At 53.0% G+C, this 19,436-nt stretch overlaps 1 long non-coding RNA gene across 1 annotated transcript in view; it reads right to left on the bottom strand.

The window, feature by feature from the left end:
- The window catches only part of LOC139084699 (uncharacterized), a 39,074-nt gene extending 32,570 nt beyond the window's left edge, over positions 1-6,504 (bottom strand). Inside the window, exon 1 of the long non-coding RNA XR_011542319.1 lies at positions 6,384-6,504. This is a non-coding gene — a long non-coding RNA (uncharacterized lncRNA). The remainder of the gene's footprint in view (positions 1-6,383) is intronic.
- Positions 6,505-19,436: the final 12,932 nt, after the last annotated feature.

Genomic DNA, 19,436 nt, shown 5'->3' with positions numbered 1-19,436 from the left:
CTGAGTTGCGCACTGGCACTCCTCTCCTCTCCCTGGTCCTAACCCAGGCTTCAGACCCCAGGCTTCAGCATCTGGGATCTGGTGTTCCCTGTGACCATCACTGTGGCAAAGAAAGTTCTCCCCAAAATGCCCTCAAGTATAATTTAACATTTGAACTTACTCCTTCACACACAATAAAAATGACTGTATTTGTAATGCATCTGGTCATTCTTATGTAATGAGGTGAGAAACACCAAGCTGTGGTCAGTGGCACTTGACAGCCTGGCCGCACCCTTCCTCTGGCCAATCTGTGTCCAGCTTCCTAAGGGGCTGGTGCAGACCCATCCTGTGCCAGGCACCGATAACTACATGTCGTAAACTGCAGGGCCCAGGGCCTGGCATGGAGCTTGGCACATCATAGATGCTCAGCAAACTTCTGATGAAACTGAGCATATTAAGTCTGCAAATTCAGGGTGCTTCCCCAACCTAATTTGGTTCTCAAAATTCAAATGACCGGATTGAAAAAAAGATGTCCTGGTGATTACAAAACCCCCTTTCAGAGGACACAGTAAGTGCCGGAACTAGCCAAGGAGATGCAGAAGCTATCAGCAGATATGCATCCTTGGGGAGGGGAGGGAAGCATTTCATGTTGCAGAAGTAGGACTCAGGACTTCCTTTCCACCAAGAAAGCAACTTAGTTGATGGGGTTATAAATCAGGGCCTCTCTGGGTGGGGGTGACACTCCATGTTGTAGATCCTAAATGGTAGACAAGGGTATTTTGTTTGATCTATGCAAGCACCCAAGTGCCCCAAATTCTCAACATTGCCTTTTTTTTTTTTTTTGACTGAGGAAAATTTGCCCTGAGCTAACATTTGTGCCAATCTTCCTCTATTTTGTATGTGGGTCACCGCCACAGCATGGCTGACGAACCCCGGGCCGCTGAAGTGGAGCACACCAAACTTAACCACTACACCATGCGGCCAGCCCCTCAACATTGCCATTTTGTCTTCTTTGGGCCCTGTCTTGCCCATCGCCCCTCACTTTGAGCTTGTTTCTGGAAGGGGGTAATAGGCACTGAAGCAGCGTCTGCTGGTTTATGGTACTATTTTGTATCATGCTTATGAGTATTTAATAATAATATGTTCTAATGTCTGGTAGGACAGGCCTCTCCCAATCTCACCTCACTCCTCTCTTTCAGAATTATCTTTGCCGTTTTCTCTCATTCATTAAATATGGATTTGTTTATTTAGAAAAAAAAAAACAGTGAATCTTCTGGGGTTGTGGTTGGAATCATAATGAACCAGCAAATTAATTTGGGGCTAAAGAAATTTTCTAAGTTGAGTTTTCCCAAGAATGCCTTGACCTTGGTGTGTTTATCTTCTGTCCAGTCGTTTTTCTGAATATTTTTATCATTAATTCCAGTAGTTTTCAGCTGGTCCCTTTAAATTTTTTAACAGTGCAACCACAGGGTTACAAAGAAAGATGTTTTGTATTGATGTACAAGTCAAGGGGGAGAGTGGTCCAGTGGATTAGCATCCTGGGGCTACCGTAACAAAGTCCCACAAACTGGGTGGCTTCAAACAACAGAAATGTATTCTCTCAGAGTTCTGGAGGGCAGAGGTCTGCGATCGAGGTGTCAGTAGGGTGGGTTGCTTCTGGAGGTTCTGCAGGAGAATCTGTTCCAGGCTTCTCGTAGCTTCCAGTGGTTGCCAGGGATCACTGGCAATCCTCGCCTTGTAGCTGTAGCACCCCAATCTCTGCCTCTGTTTTCACACGGCTTTCTTCCCCATGAGTGTGTCTGTGTATCTCCAAATCTCTCTCTTTGTAAAGATGTCCGTCACTGGATTTAGGGCCCATCCTACATCCAATATGGCCTGATTACATCTGTAAAGACCCTATTTCTAAACAAGGTCATATTCATAGGTAGCAGGGGTTAGGACTTCATAACTTTTTGGGGGATACAATCTTACAACATCCAGTGTGCTTGTCCCTGACCAGGCTACATTTAGAATTTGGGGTCCAGCTCATGAACCATATTTCAAGATGTCCATTGAAAAACTTGCTCATCTCTGTATGATAATGAGGCATGGTTATGGGAACACATTCTGCTTGGATCCTGAGGCATTTGGAGGAGTATCATGTTTGCCTTCTCTTAGTTACAGGGCTTTCGTGGCACAGCTAATCTGTGTTGTTCCAGAGCTGGCATTCAAAGGGAAGCAAATTTTGGCTCAAAACAATTTAACTGAAAGATCCAAGGGATCTTTGCATTAAGGCCGTCTACCAAGGGCCGTCTATCTGCTGTGGCAGCAAGTTACCTCATCCTCACCCATCTGACAAATACCTGCTGAGGCCTCTCATGTGCCAGGCAGCAGGCACTGGGCCAGATGCTGGGGCAATGACAGGCTCCAGACAGATCCAGGCCTTGCCCTCAGGAGGCTTACAGTCTAGTGGCCCTGAAAGGGTCTTGCCAGGCTGGGTGGACATGATGCTCAGAGATGTTATGGAGGAGACTCTCTATGGAGAGGGTGTGGCCCAGTGACCACTGTGTCCCTTCAGAGCTAAGGCACCATGGTCTTTATGATCCCTGAGAGGCGAAATATAAAGGGAAGCAGGGGTTTGGGGTGGGAGGTGGGGGTGGAATGAATTTAAGAAAAAGATTAAAAAAGGTTTAAATGAACACAGGGGCTTTCCCTGGCAGGACATGTGCAGAAAAGCAGGCTCCCTCGCACCCTCAAGCATGTCTGCCCTCAGAGGAGAATTTTATCTGCACAAGCCTGAGGCTCCACTCTCCTGCTTCCCATTACAGCGTTCTCAGCCCTACCCCACCCACCCTGAGGAACAGACACTCAACAAACAAACAGCCCAGACCAGCCTAGGCTGCAGGCTGCTTGGCTGTGGGGAAACCAAATCCCTCTCCCCAGTCTCAGCAGACAAAACAGCCCCGGCCTTAGGTGCTTCCCCTGCTGCCCCGACACCCAGCCAGGGAAAGCAAAGCGAGGAGCTCTAAATCAAGGGTTTTCAGCAGAACCAGGCCCGGGGGTGGAAAGGAGAGGCCTCTGCTCTCAGTGGCTCCTCCTTAATGAGCCAAAACAAAGCTGGAGCCAGGGAAGTTAATCTGCCCTGAGATAAGGGGAGCCACACCCTGAGGTGGAGAGGGGAGTGCGGGTCCAGGGCAACTTGGGACCCAGGAAGCTCGTTTGGCCAAGTCCACACACGGCCAAGGTAAGCCTTTGTCCACGATGCCTGGGGAAGCAGGTCCAGTCCTCCAGAAAAAGAAACCCTGTCTTTGCTTAAATGCTGCCCTTTGACCACATGCGAAGATAAATACATTTTTTAAAAATATCTGTCTACGGTGCTGGGAAACTCTTGGTACTCAACACCAAGGAGGTCTGGCAAAACCGAGAATCCATCTGGTCAAGATCACAGTGCTCCCCGCCCCCACCGTCCATCTGCTTTCTGCTTCCAATGCACGCGCACGTGTCTTCACATGTGAATGCACACACGCACACATCTTCACATGTGTATGTACACGCATGAATATATGCACACGTGCGCACACCAGTGTGCATGCATTCACCCTATGTGTTTCACCCTTCCACACACACATCCTCACACATGTATGCAGGCACATATATACCTGTGTGCATTCATTTACCCTAGTCTTCCACACACATCCCCACACACATCTTCACACATGTATGCATATGAAGATACATGAATGTGCACATGTCCAGCCTCACACACAGGGACACACATGTGCATCCTATTACAAACGTGTGTGCACACACATCCTTTCACAAAGCACACATGCCCTCGCATATATTCTCACACACACATGCATCCTCACACAAACATCCTCACACACAAACACACACTCTGTGCATACACATCCATACACAAACACACACCCTCAATCTTTTCGAAAGTGCACACACGCGGGCACATGCACTCTTATGCACAAACACACACACATCCTTACATAGACATACACGCTCACACATGGATACACACTCATCCTTACACACACACACCCCTTCTTTGCTGATGCTTCTCCGGGAATTGATTTGACTCTCTCCTCTGTGATGAGGTAAAGCCAATGACCTCCTTACTGGGCCAGATTTCAGTTTGAAGCTCGTGGCCTGGGACCGAGGTTGGCAGACAACTGGTAGCACAGGCCCAGAGCCAGGGCCATGCACAGGCCGTGTAGCCATGCTCCTGCCCATCAGTCTGTCAAGGAAAGGGCCAGGGCTTTGAAGCTGGGCCAATATGGTCCTCTCTGTAGCCCAGTGACCTTGGACAAGTTACATACTACGCTCTCTGAGTCTTAGTTTCTCATCCAAAAGAAAGGGGGCTAATATCGCCAACTTCATGGGGTTGGGAAGATCGAGATGGCCTCACAGTGGCCACGCATAGTAGGTGTTCAGGAGACAGCTTGGTCCATTTTCCTGCCCTGGGTCACCAGAACTCCCGGGCTACCATTTCCAAGGGCCGCAGGCACGTGTGTGATGGAACTAACGAAATCTAAGTGCAAAATACTAAAAAGGCAGTTCATGCTGTTGCTGGTAAAAGGAGCATTTTATAAGGTATCCGGCTGGCCGGCCCTCCCTTTGTGAAGCCTGGCTGGCCAAAACCTCTCCAGAGGTCTGAGACAGGGCCTGTGGTTGGGCGATTTCGAAGGTGATGAGAAAGATGTAGTTTTTCATCTATAAATCTACGACAGCCAGTGGGAGGAAAGAGAAGCTACAGGAAAGGAGATCTAAAGAAAGAGAACCTGAAAGAACTCCACGGGCTGCTGCCTGAAACATCTGGAAATACACTAAAAGGCAAGAAGGAAGAGAGCATGGTGCCAAGCCATCTCTTGGCACCCGCTCTGAGAGCCGCCTGAGGGAGCTGGAGCAGACACTGTGGGACTTTTCCCTGAGTTACTGCAGCTTCCTCAAGCTGGCTGGCGTGGCGGCTGAAACCTGGAAACATGGTCTGAACCCTCTTCCCACCAATCACCACTGGGCCTCGGTTCCTCACTCTGTGAGCAAGCAGTTCAGTGAGGATGAGCAAGCCCATATTTCTGGGGAAAAAAAATATAACATTGTGAGTGCCAGACACTGAGCCATGTTCTGTGCATGCGTCATCTCAATTCTCACAACAACCCCGGGTGACGATTGGTATGCCCATTTTACAGGTAGGGTAACTGCTCAGAGAGGGTATGAGCCTTGCCTAAGGTCACAGAGCCGGCCAAAGCACCAGGTGAGGATTTCAGCCCAGAGCTGACTTTTCTCCTAACCCCTGAGCTCTCTCGCTGAAGAGGAACAAGTGTTAATCCGCCTGGCTCTCCCCTGCACTCAGGAGCTGGAACCCCCTGGGACTCAACTGCCGGAAATGGATGACCTCAGCCAGCCTCATTTCACAGTCGTTGGGGAAAGTGAAGGAGGCCAGCGACTGGCCCAAGGTCACATCTCACAGTGCATCCCATCCTCATTCCCGGACTTCACTCTCTCCAAGAACCCTGGGAAACAGCTGGGGAAAACCTTTAGAGACACCCCCAGGGAAGACAGCTGGAAGGTGGAGCCAAGACGGAGGCTCTAGTGACGCAGTAATGAGGTGGTGACGACAGGACTGTATTTCCCCCTTTTGTGAAATGCTCTGGCATCTGACCAGCAAGTCTTAGGGGGAGGTAAGAGGAATTTGGCAGGGATCTGGTCATCAGCCATCTGGAGGCCTGCGTGAGGACCAGAAAAGCCACTGCCTGTTCAGTGTGGCTCATTCCCTGAGTGCCGTCACAGCCCTCTGTGCCGGGGAAGCTCGGCCGGGATCCGGGGGAGAGGGCTTCCGAGAGAGGGTGACTCTACCCAAAATCCCAAAGCAGGGCAGGGACATTCCCACATGCCATTTTTGCAGCCTTTGTCCTGTGGGACTGAGCGAGGGCCCATTACACACTCGCCTGCCTGCCCAGAAGAGAGGCTCACATCATTCTAGCACAAGTCACCATTGTTAAGCAACTCCTGTGTGCCAGGATTGTGCTCAGTGTCTGACCTACACTCTCTTGCTTCATCCTCACCGCTATGCTGTGGAGTCAGAACCATTATCCGCCCCCGTTTCCACTCAGGTCACTCAGGCCCAGAGAGGACTGAGGAGGTTACAAAAGTGATAAGGATGGAGCCGGGACTCAAATCCAGGCACCTGAGGTCCCCGCGCGGGCTCCCACCCGCGACACCGTGCTGCACCTGTCACCACTTCCTGGTACCTCAAGTGACACCTAGGTATCAATCAAGCAGAAACATCTTGGCCATCCTTGCCCCCTCTCTCCACCTCCACCCCCGTCCCACTTTCCGCTCTGAATTGGGGACCTCGACAGAGGCAGAGCTCCAGGAGATTCCACCCGTCCCCTCGTGTTGGCCTTGCTCACCCACAGATGAGTCAGCTGGAATTTTTGGACATCCCGGGCTCGCAGCAGCCGTGGTACCAGGAGCTGTCAGGAGGCAGGAATGCGCGGAATGCCGCTCCCTGAGCGCCGCCTCCCCGCCCCCTCCGCCCCCGCCCCCGCCCCCCGGGGCCGAATCCACAGAGAGGTTTGGAAGGTGATGACACAATGTTTGTTAAGGGTTTGGGATGACAGGTGCATGCAAAGATGAGGACAAAGCCTGATTCTTTTCTGGGGCTGCCGGCACAGTTTCGCATCCCTCCCACACACGTCCGAGTTCCCAGCCCAGATGCACCATGCCCCGGGCTCCGGTGAAGGGCAAGAAACCACTGATTGGGAAGCTAGAAGAAAAAATGTCCTGGGCTCTTAAATGACGGAACGTTCAACCTCTTTGCCCAACTCTGGCTTGGCCTTGCCACTCGGCCATCCTGGAAACATGACTTTAATTTTGTAACTCGCCTGCTCCAACGCCTCTATGCACACCACACGGACTTTTCCAGCACCGTCTCTGTGCCAGGGTCTGTCCGAGCACTGGGTAGAGAGTGCTGAATAAAGCAGCCACAGCCTCTCCCTGTCGGAGCTTTCCTTCTGCACGGAGCCGGGGGCGGGAGGAGGAGGGGGGCGGTGTGCAGATAAACAAATGAATGTGTAATTATAGAATTTCATCAAGGTGATGAAGGAAACCAATCAGGTCTAGGATGGAAATGGGGGGTTACTTTAAAATGAAATGCAACCCTCAGAGCTGTGTGTTGCCTACATCTGTTAGGTGCCTCCCCACCATAGCTCGTGTCAGTTCCCATCTGGGACCCCTTTTCGTCCCACCTTTCCAGAGGCCAGCTGGGTATGCAGCTCTGCAGCTCTGCCCTGTGGATGCTGGACCACCTTCTCATCTCTCTCCCTGGCTTGGGAGCCCCTCAGGGCCAGGAAGTTTATTTCTCACACCAGCTCTGCGTGTGAATTCCCTCCAATACACTTGCCCCAGAACCTTTTATTTTGGCGCCAGATGCTGGGGAGACACACAATAAATACTTCCTCGGGGAATGGGCATCCCCAGACTCTTGCTGACGTGGAAGGTCGGGAGGATGTGGGGGTCTGAGCAAAGAAACCATATTTAGGAGACACTTGGTGCCAGGAGGCAGCCTGGAGCCCGTGGATTCAGAAGGTCCACCTCACACACATGCCGTTTAGGAAGGAGGAAGGGCTGAGGGTAAAAACTGTCTGATCAGCCCCTCTTCCGGAAGTTCAGGCCCACAGATTTGCCTTGATTACCTATCGAAATGTGCAAATGCCAGAATTCACCCAAGGCCTTGCTGACGCAGGGCATCGGAGAGAGAGAAACCGCTGGGCTGATTATCTTGGCTTTATCCGCCACATCTGTTTTAGCTCAGCATCTCTGCTTTTCATCTTTAAAGAGATGGCTGCAGAGTTACAGAACTTAGAGCTGGGAAGGGCCTGAAAAGACCTCACATCTCACCTCCTCCCTTTGTAGATAAGGGCCATGTCACCGGACAGGCTGTGACTCACCCACAGCCACAGCTGGGACAGCCCCGTGGCTCTTGCCTCCCGGGCCAGAGCTTTTCCCAGTTTTCCAAGCTGCCTCTCAGATGCTGCCAAGTCATTTCCACATTCGCCTCCTTAGGGCTCGTTAGTAGGAGAAGCTGGTCGTGGCCCTTTCTGCCTTCCCACTACCTCACAAAAGAGGAAAGAGATTCCATTTGAGAACCAAACAGGGGTAGTTTTTCTCATCATCTGATGTCTTATACTCTCCATGCCAGGCTCTCCTCCAGGGGTGCAGCTCCCTGCCCTCCTGTGGTGTCGTGAAAGAATGTCATTCACCCTCCCGTCAACCCTGAGAACAAGAGGCCATTTCTCAGCGGGTGAATCAAGCTACCATGAGTGCCAAGGTGTCAGAGGGACTCAACTTGTCCCTTGCCAGTCACATGATCCTTGGCTGAGGCCTCCCCTTTGGAAAGCAGGTACTCCCCAAGGCATCCTGAACCCATTTCCTGAGCCTCTCTGTTGGGACTGTCACCTCCACCCAGGCCAACTCAAGAGTCTCTCTGGAAGGTGCTTCACATCCATTCTGGAAGGGAGGGATTATTAATCCCAGTCCCATTCCATTTTTTTAATTGATGTAGAAATTGAGGCTCAGAGAGGTTAAGGTACCTGCCCATGGTCACCCAGCTAATGAGTGGCGGAGTCAGAGTTGAACTCAGGTCTGACTCCCATGCCTCTCCATGTGCCTCATGGGAGCTGTAGGCATCTCATGATGCTCCTGCACGCATGCTCGGAAATAGTCCCTTACCTCTCCCCAAGGCCTGCCCAAGTGCCTGAAATCCCCCCATTAGAGACATCCCCTGGTGACACCAGCCTTGGGTGGCCTGGCACTTCTTTCTAAGGGGAAAGGCCAGGCATGGGCAGGAGGAGGGTGTACAAGAAGCCCCTCAGCAAAGGGTTGATTATGGCTGGACCGACCTGCCAGCAAGGCCCAGGGGGGAGGGCTTGGAGTTGACAGGAGGAAAGGAGGAAGAAAGGGAAACTGGCCCTGGAGAGAGACAGTTGGCCAGTGGGGCCCAGAGTTTGGGGGCGCAGGGCATGAGGGCATCACCAGCGGGGATAGGGGCCCCTCCCTCAGAACCCCACAGGGCCAGCTCCGAGGCAGGGACTGGTTTTGGGGTGGAAGGGCCCGGCGTGACTGGCAGGCATTAGTCAGCGAGGCGGTTTATGAAAGGAGGGATTGTCTGGAGCCTCCTTACTCACCGGGCCCATTGGGTCGTCCCCAGAGTCCGGGAGCAGAGCCGGTATCTGAAGGGGCCCCGGAACTCGGAGCCCTTTACTGCCCAGGTTGAATGGCTGGGGCCTCAGGGGCTGAGCTCGGGGCCCTGCCTGGCCTCACAACCTGTGAGTCACAGCCCTTGCTGGCGGGCTGAGCGTCTTCATTGTCCACTTGGCCGTGGGGCAGTGGGGCCTAAGCCCTGATGGGAGGCCCGACTCCCTCCTCTTCTGATAGAGGAAACCCAGGGCTGATTCACAGGGTGCCTGTCCTAAGCCATCACCCTGATGACCTGCTGCCCCCATCTGAATTCACAGAATTGGAGTCACTCCCGGGAGGCCCCTGGCATGCACCCGCCTGGTCCTTCTTCCGTCATTCACACAGACATCCTTTTTGTTGTCCTTTTTTATCTGTATTTTTTTCCAATTGCAAATTAATCTATTGAATATTATTCAGCCTTAAAAAGGAATAGAATTGTGCCCCATGCTACAACATGGATGAACGTGGAAGACACTATGCTAAGTGAGATAAGTCAGTCACGAAGGGACAAATCCTACAGGAATCCACGTACATGAGGTCCCTGGAACAGTCAAGATCATAGGGACAGAAAGTAGAATAGAGGTCGCCGGGGCTGGAGGGAGGAGGCACGGGAAGTTAGCATTTAAGGGTGCAGAGTTCGAGTTAGCAGAGGTGGAAAGTTCTGGATATAGATGGTGGTGATGGTTGCACCCAGTGAGTGTCCTTAATGCCACTTAATGGACTGTAACCTTAAACATGGTTAAAATGGTAAATTTTATATTATGTATATTTGTCACGATAAAGAAACACAAACTAAAAAAGTAACCTATTGTTCAAATAGTACGTAAGTAAAAGATAGTAGGTAGATGCGCCATCCTCTATTATTAGCAGTTTGGAATAATTGCAACCTTTTTATGTTCTTTTACGATTGTGCATGTGAGTGTAACAAAAGTTGGCCCTGAGGCGGGAAGGGAACGCGGGGCCCGGGCACCAGCCACACTCCTGGTCTCTCTCTTTCGTTGAAGGACAATGTCGCATCTGCATCTCACTCACGGACCCCAGGTGCCAGCTGAGGGTCAGGCGGCAAGGTCACAGCGTTGACAATAACCACCATCCAGTGACAGATAGCCGTGTCTGGCTCGGTGCTAAGCCCTCACACGTGTGAACTCTCTTCATCTTTGCACCAGCTTGGTGACGAAGGTATATTTTATGCCCACCTCCAAGCCTGTTTCATAAATGAAGATTCAGAGGCTTCGAGAAGGGGAGAGGTGCCCCGATCGCACCCTAGAAGGAGGCAGGCGGGAGGACCTTCTCCGCGGAACTCAGGTTGGACTCAGACTCACAGAGATGCCTCAGCTGCCACCTGCCCCCCGCCTTGAGCAGAACCATCGTTCTAGAGAACTTGCTGGCTTCGTAGTAATCCCTTCCTTTCTGGCTCCTGGGATCTTGTTCACTGTCTGGTCCTCTTCAAGCCCTGGAACACAGTAGGTGTTCAACAAATATTTGCAGAAAGAATAGTTCTCATTCATGTCGCTGTTTGATCTTCCCCCACATCCCTGTGAGGGAGCGAATTAGGAAATGTGATTGCTGCCGGTGTTAGTCATCTCGCTAGCGGGAGGGATGGAGCGACTTCCTCCTGGTCACACGGCCCAGCCACTGAGCTGGAGCTCCGGGCTCCTGGCTCCCTTCCCAGGCCTTTCCAACCCTGTCAAGACCTGGGCCCCTGCTGTTACAGGACAAAGATATTAATTGGGAGGAGGAATCCTTTGAGTCATTACCAGCAATAATAATAATAATTACAGTCATACTCATTGTAATCTCTAACTCATAGAAGCCTCGTATCAATAGCACCAATGAGGCACTGTTATTATCCCGGTTTTATAGTTAGTCCCAGAGAGATTCAGCACTGCCTCAGCATCACACAGCTAAGAAGTGGTGGAGCTGGGACTCAGACTCCATCTGGCTCCAGAGCTCGTAGACCACATACTCCTAACATTTTAGGACAAATTAGCTTCCTCAGCTGAACCCAACAAGGCTCACAGCACAGCCAGGCTGAGCTTGGGTGAGGGATGGGGCTGAATGAAATGTCCACCCGTTCCCTCCTTCCATTCATTCTGACAGTTGGCGAGCCTTCCCTGAGCTCCACCTGCGTGCTCAGCCAAGTGTCTGGCCCCAGGATGTGGCCCAAATGGGACAGGGCCCTCCCTGTCCCATGCAGCCATGGGCCTGGCAGGAGAGGCGGATGTCATAATTATGTGGTTAATTGTTTCATTAGAGCAAAGATGAGGCCACCATGGAGGTTAGGGCTCTGCCAGCCTCTCATGGGCACGGACCAGGGTTGGGAGCTGGGGAGGCTGCCCCGGGGGGCTGACAGCTCAGCTCAAAGCTGAAGGGTGGGTCTGGGTCAGGTGAGCGGAGTGGGACAGCATTCCAGGCAGAGGGCACAGCCTGGGCGGCAGCTTGGCTCTGACTAGGACGGAAAGACAGCAGGTGAGGCTGGTGCTGGCAAGGGAGGAGGAAAGGAGTTGGGGGGGAGCGGGGTGCCAGGGACATGGGCCAGCACCCACCCGCCCAGCGCTTGAGTCCTCCCATTCAGAATGAGAGCTCCTATAATCGTCCTTAGTTTTGCTCTTATCCTGAGAGAGCCAGGGGGAAGGGAAAGTTCAAAATTCCCATTCCTCCCCAGCTAGCTGGGTGTGGATGGCCCTCCAATGAGCACTTACTCCACCACGCCATGCATTTATGCAGCTGTTTGCACTCGATGACGTGCTCGCTGTCCTGTTCGACCCCGACAGCCCCCTGGAGGGAGGAAAGGAGCACAGGTGTCAGGCCCCTGTACAGCAGAGGAAACTAAGGCAGGAGGAGGTGGTTTGCCACCCCAGCACCCTGCCCCCAGCACACAGTCTGATGTCCAGGCCTTCCTTTCACGGTTGCCTTTTCTCCTCTGTAAGATGCACTTATCAGCACCTGAGTCTCTAGGTTGCTGGGGGTTACATGACATAATCCAGGTAAAGAGCTGAGCAGTGAAGGTTCAAGGTCAGTGTCCGGGAAACAGTGGCTGCCATCATCATAACCGTGATCATCACTCTTAGGGTTCCTGCGCTCGACTTCTTCCTGAGCACCTGCTCTGCTGTGTGCCAGGCTCCATGCCAGGCGCTGGGAGGCGGGGAGGTGTGGGATGTGTCCCCTGTTCCTAAGGAACTTACGGTCTAGCGGGGGAGGCAGTTAATCAGCAACCTGAGGCCAAGAAGGAGCCGACCTCAGGGCAGGCATGGCCAGGAAGCCCAGAGGAGATGGAATTTGAGCTGCACTGTGACAGCATCTTGGACCTCGGAAATGGGAGAGTGGGTGAGGACTCCGGGGACACCTCCAACAGATAGTGGTGGATGTCCCCGGGGCTGGAGCGGACAAAGGTGAGGCTGGTGAGTTCGTGAGAGTCACACCCGAAGGGAATGAATTGCTGCTCCGTGTCCCACGGTGAGTGGGTGTGCACAGGGCATCAGGTGTAAGACCCACTGCCTGGACCACCACGGTCAACGCAGCACTGACAGACGCAAGGCTCATGGTTTCAATGAAGCGTTCCACCAAGTGGAGCAGATCCTTCTCGACAATAGCATTTATTTGGAATTCTTTTCTAATTATACAGGGAAATTATGCACAGTGCAGAAAAGATGGGACGCAAACACATACACAGCAGGGGAAAAGTGTCAAAGTCATTTGTGGCTCAGCACGTGGATAGCCATCCTTCCCGTCCTTTTATTCTCTGAAGGGGCCGATTCCAATGCTGCGAGAGGAAGCACAGGAGGTGACAGGCCAGAGGAGGTCCAGGACAGCTTTGGGGAGAAGGTGACATTCAGACTCACCCTTATAGGAGGGGCAGGGTTTGGAAAGATCACAGAAAAGAAGAGGGACAACATGGCTAAGGCACACGGACTGGGGAGATGGATAAAGAGCGTCAGCCTCTCGCGTGCACATCGAGTGTCACCTCGTCTGCTCGTCCCAACACTCCCTGGGGTGGAGACAAGAGCACCCTCATGGCCAGGGTCCAGACCCAGGGCCGTGAAGGGGGGATGCCAGGAATGGGGGCGGGTTACTGGGGACTGAACCCCACTGAGCTCTGTTGGCCACTCCGGGCCCCTATCCTTGTGAGGAAGTGGAAGAGCTTAAGGAGCTGGGGCCATACCAGCCACTGAAGGAAGTGGCATGAGGGGAACTTCCATCCGTCTGTCCCCTGCTGCAGCGGCTTTATCGGGGCCCTGCAGATCTCTACAATCGCTGCTGCCCATCTGAAGCCGGGCTTCTGGGAACAGGGGCCTGCCACCCTCGAGGAGATAAGGCAGCCCTGGTCATGTGGCTCGAACTGTTGGTGACCAAGCAGAAGCTGCAGCAAGGCCGATGGCCAGCTGGAGGGGAGGCCATGCCAGCTTCTGACCACCTCCCCAGGAAAACAGCAATAGGAATGGTATTTAAAACCCTCCCAGGTATACCATGCCTTTTGGTTCACAAAGTGCTTTTACCCCCATTCTCAGTGCAAAAAGGCAAGGTGGGCCTCAGAGCAGGCCTGGGGTCTAGTCCTCAGGCTACCACTTGCTGGCTCTGTGACCGTGGGCAGCTCACATCACCTCTCTGAGCCTCAGTTTCCTCATTCGTCCAATAAGAGCAGTAACACTCTCTCCTTTTCCGATCTCCGTGTCTAGCCAGCCTGTTGCCACCTTCCTCCTGGCCCTGTTCCCTGCAGTGGGTACCACCTTCGTCTGCACGCCAGACCCCAGACATTTGCCAGGCTGGGAGTTGAGTCAGACCTCGTCCACCAACTTGCTGCTGGAGTGGACGGGCCTAGACAGCCAGAGGATTCTTGTCCTGACTCCCATCCGGCAGCCAGCACTTGCCAGGCCCAGCCAGGGCTGGATGAGAGGGAGGGCGGAGAGGAGGGGAGCCCCGATGGGAAGGCTCCGATTTTGCCGGCGAAGGCTTTTGTGCTCCGGAATGCCAGACCAGTGCAGTCGGCTCTGCCAATGAGGAGACTGGCCTCCAACAATAATGTTTTTCCCTGGGTTTTCCAGAAGGCATCAGCTGCTTTCTAATTCAAACCATCAGGAGGAAGCTTACATGTGCTGAGTCGCAAAACGCCTGTAGAAATAAAACTGCTCCCCATGCCAGACAAGAGCTGGGCTGGACAGGGCTCTGGCCAAGGGGCCCCTGAGCCAGAGGCTGTGAGCTCCTCCCAGGGCCCCCTCCAGGCCTGCCCAGGCCCTCAGCTGGCGCCCTTCCCGGGGCACACTTGCCATCAGTTACTCCACCCACACCCACGAGGACCTACGGTGTGCCAGAAACTGTGCAAGGTTTTTGGAGTGATCACTGTAGCTGTTATTATAGTTCACATTTATTGAGCATGTGTTGTATGCCAGCAACTATGCTAAACACCTTACATTCACTGTCTCTCATTCACGTGCTGTGGTTCCATTCCACAGAAGAGAATGATGAGGCTCAGCGAGGCAGAAAGACCCAACAGAAGTGAAGAGTTGGGCTTCCAGCCCTGGGTCTGTCTTCAGGGCTCCATCACCACGCCTTGCTGCCTGGCAGTGAAAAGGTGTGAAGCTCCCCACTCCACACCTACTCGGGTGGCTAGAATCAAAGGCAAGTGATAACAAGGGTTGGAGAGGATGCGGAGAAATGAGAACACTCATCCGCTGCGATGGGAGTGTCAAATGGTGCAGCCACTTTGGAAAACAGTCAGTTCCTCAAACAATTAATCATAGAATTACCACACGACCCAGTGATGCCTCTCCTAGGTATATACCCAAGGGAAATGAAAACATACGTCCACACAAAAACTTGTACCGGAATGTTCATAGCAGCGTTATTCATAATAACCAAAAGGTGGAGACAACCCAAAGGGGCAAACAACAGTGGTCTATCCCTATGATGGAATATTATTCAGCCATTAAAAGAAGAATGAAGTCTGATACCTAACACAATATAGATGAACCTTGAAAATGTTATTCTAAGTGAAAGAAGCCAGTCACAAAAGTCCGCATATTCTTTGATCTCATTCATAGAAATGTCTGGAATAGGGAAATCCATAGAAACGAAAAGGAGATTAGTGCTCAGGGTTGAGGGTGGCCAAGAGCCAACGAGTAAGGGGTTTCTATTTTTTTTCTTTTCTTCCCCAAAGCCCCAGTACGTAGTTGTGTATTCTTGTAAGTCCTTCTAGTTCTTGTATGTGAGCTGCCACCACAGCATGGCTGCTGACAGATGAGTGGTGTGGTTCCGCACCCAGGAACCAAACTTTGGCCACTGAAGTGGAGAGCGCTGAACTGTAACCACTGGGCAATCAGGCCTGGCTCTGGGGTTTCTTTTTGAGGTGATGAAAATGTTCTAAAATCAACTGTGTGATGGTTGTACATATCTGTGAATACACTAAAAATCGTTTAAATGGCTGAATTGTATGGTGCGTGAATTCTCTCTCAATAAAGCTGTTTAAAAAGAAAAGATTTAAGGTGCAGAGTTTAAGGAGCTCACAATGAGGGAGGGCAGAGAAGCAAAGAATTCCATTCACGACACCAGTAATCCTAGGCCGGGCAAGGGGAGGGGACTGCCTGGTGTGTAGGGCTGACTAAGGACAGTCACTGGGGTCCTGGTGTGAAAGTAAATTTTCCACATGAGACCACATGAGTCTACAGCTGTGGGAAGGGAGGGGAACATCTCTCACCTGGGGACGGGGAGCTGGAGCAAAGGGAAAGGCAATCCAGGAAGGCTTCCTGGAGTAGGTGATTCTGGGCTGAGTCCTGAAGAATGAGTTGGGCAAGAAAGTGAGGGGCAGAAAAAGAAATCACAGGTAGAGGGAACAGAGGCACACTCCGGGAATGTTCTCAGGGGCTTCGTGGGAGTAGGGGAGAGGCTGAGAGAGAATTCCTGTCTGGCACAGTGGGAAGGACAGGGGCTTCCCGTCTGCCCCTACCTGGCTGTATTCCCTCAAGTAAGCCCCTGCTCCTCTCTGGGCCTGGATTCCCACAAAAACTCTCCTATCTCTGAAGCTGTGAGTCTCTGAGGCTGCAATGACAGAGAGGGAGGCATGAGGAGAGGGGGTTGTCAAGTGTCAGGACCTGCAAACAGAAGGATCGAGACCTCTCAGACACGAGGTTCCCAACCTGGTGGAGCCGGATCATGACCTGCTGCCCACTGGCCACATCCGCCTTCCCCATTCCTCCCCAGGAAATGCGGGTGCCTGAGGAGAAATCGAAACAGAAACACAGGTGTCTCTCCCTGGGCAGATTCCAAGAAAGAAAAGAAAGTGGCTTCTAGAGGAGAGAACGTGTGAGCTTTGAAGGGAGGAAGGAAACCCAAGCCACGAGAGGAAGCGAAAGAGGAGGGGAGTATGAGAGAGAAGCAGGTGCCCCGGGTGTGGGTACACAGCCCACGCGCACGTGGCCCACGGCCACCCCGCCAGTCGTGTTCGGCTGAACCCGACTACCGGCAGCATCGAAGGGGCCGGCAAAGTGTGGGTGGAGAAGGAGCAGGCCCTAGGGATAGGGACGGTGCCCGTCGGCCTCCCTTTTCTCAGCCCCTGACACCGCCTCCTCCTCCCCGCCGTGGCCCTCGCATTCATGGTCCCAAACTTGGAGCCAGAGGATCTGGGTTCAGCTTGTGGCCCTGCCGTGTCTTCATGGCGGCCTCTCCCTTCGTTTGCTCATCTGTAAGATGGGATCCACATTGCTGCTCTGCCTCTGTGCCCAGTGAATTAGAAGGAAGATAGTGTCATCCATGAAGATAGCTAGTTGACAATGCAGATCCAGGGGAAAAGGGGGTTGCGGGCCTGAGAATGTTAACCTCTTGGACTGTTCTGTGCAGTGTTTTCACCTTTCCAAAGCATCTTCCCATCTGTTACCGCCTCTGAGCATCACGGCACCGAGCACGGGAGGCCAGGGTGTCCTTCTACCCACTGGATGGGAGGCAAAACTGAGGCTCGGAGAAGCCGCATGACTGAGAGAATCATGCAGCAGGCAGGAGAGCACTGGGACATTGGGCCCGGACCTCACCAGCCGGCCCTGCTCTCAGTGGCCCTCTTGACTCCTGAGTGGGGGTGGTGACATCTTTGAGCTTTTCACACAGGCAAGGGACCACCCCACGCCCCCGGTCAAAGTTCCTGGGTCACGTGGAGGACATTCGGCCTGGAGCAGGGAAGATTCACAAGCACGTCCTCAAGACTCCAAACATGTCCTCAAATATTTGAGGGCCTCCCACACAGATGCCGCATTAGGCTGATTCCAGGGCTGGAACTAGGACAAATGCTTGGAGGTTATAGAAACACGGAGAAGGGATTTCCACACTGTGAAAAGAAATATTATGAATACACTGAACAGACAGGTGGAACAGGCTGCCTGGGGGTAGTGAGCTCCCCATCACTGGGGGGTGCTCAAGTGCAGGCCTGACAATCGGCTGGTGGAGAGAGCTCAGTGGGGAGTGGATTCTGAGAGAGGTGAGCCTAGAGCCGGGCTTCTCAACCTCAACACGACTGACATTCTTTGAGGTGGCAGCTGACCTTTTGCATCTGTAGAATTTTCAGCAGCCTCTCTGGTCTCTACCCACTAATGCCAGCAGAACTGTCCTTCCCAACCTTTGTGACAAAAATGTCTGCAGACATTGCCATGTGTCCCCTGGGGCAAAATCACGCCCCCCCCCCCCTTAAGAACCACTGGCTTATAGGACCTTTAAGATCCCCTGAGATCCCATGATTCTGTCATTCTAGACCATTCTAGATGAGGAACCACAAGAGTCACTGTCATTTTTTGAGCCCCATGTGGCCTGTGTGATGGTAAGTCTTGTATGCATCATCTCATTTAATACCGTAATCTGCCTCGGTCGGTCTGTCTGTCTTCTTGCACCGCTCTCCCCCACGCCTCTGCCTGGCTCACTCTAATTCCTCCTTCCACCCTAAGTGTCGCTCCCCCTGGAGCCCCTCCCTGCCCCTATCTCAGTCATGTCCCCTGTTTTCTTATATTCCAGCACCCCATTGCTCCCCTAAATCTCACAGGATCTGAATGTCTCCATGTCTGTCTTCTCGCTAGACAGCAGGCTCATGGAGGCCACCTGGGCCTTGCTCGCCTCTGGGTCCCCACACAGTAGGCGAGGCAGAGATGTCTGCTCAGCGCATCCCTAACCTGGCCGGTCAGCAGAGCTGCCTGAGTCTGCAGCCTGAGCTGTCCACTCCTCCCCCCGCTGCCGGCGAGGGCTGCCCGCCCGAGCCCCGCGGTCCCTGGGAAGCCACTCGCTGCCTGTCTGCTCCCTGGGGCCCCCGAGCAGAGGTCTCTGACCCAGACGTCGGCCAGTGTCCAGACAGCGGGCTCCACAGGAAGGACGAGGGGTAGGCCGTGTGGGCAGGACCCTCCCCTGCAGGAGGAAATGACCTGGATGGGGACAGTGACCACAGACTTGTTCACCCAACCTTGGGTCCCCAAACGATTCCTTTTCTTCAAAGCTGGAAGGAGGTCACTTTGGGATAACCAAGGGGAACCCACTCAATTCCTGCCGGGGGATGCTCGGAGCAGAGGGTCTTCCTGTTACCCAGGTGTCCTGATTCAGTGGGAGTCATGGCGAGGGTGGCAGGAAGCCCCCGCCCTTCCTGGGCTCAGGCCAGCCTGGAGGTCCAGCCCCTGGCGCACAGTCAGCCGGGTGACTCTGCTGAGTTGCTCCAGTACTCAGGGCCCCAGAGGTTTCTTTTGTGAGATGAGGAAGATTTGAACCACATCGGTGGTTTCTGAGCTCTTGTGGGTGTTTTTATTTTGTTTTAAGCAAAAGAAGCCTCCCCTTAAAGGAAACTCTCGTATGATACCCCAACGTTTAAAACCCTGAGCTCTGCCTTCTTGGGGTGCCCCATTCCCCACCCCACCTCGAAAGAGCCCTGGGTCCCCTCCCTGCCCCCCAGGGCCCAGTTTGAAACCCAAGGGGTTTCTTGCAGGCCCTTCTAGCTCCAAGGTCTGCAATTCTATAACTAACCCACCAAATGGTGAAACGCGATTGAACATAATGTGGAGGGGCTATGTGGTGACTCTGAGGCCCCTCAGGGTCTCACAAGGCCCGGGGATAGCTGTGACTCGCGTTCTCCTTGAACATGCTGAGATGGAAAATTCTGGTCATCCGAGGATTCTGTTTACTTCTGTGGGTCCCTGGATAAACAGGAATTCACAGTACCCAGCAAAGATAAACTTATGGAACTCATTAGCCCAGAAGGGGTTATAGGCCTAGGA

This window comes from Equus przewalskii, chromosome 7 (assembly GCF_037783145.1).
Source record: "Equus przewalskii isolate Varuska chromosome 7, EquPr2, whole genome shotgun sequence".
Classification (NCBI taxonomy): domain Eukaryota; kingdom Metazoa; phylum Chordata; class Mammalia; order Perissodactyla; family Equidae; genus Equus; species Equus przewalskii.
This window is presented reverse-complemented; position numbering and strand designations above follow the sequence as displayed.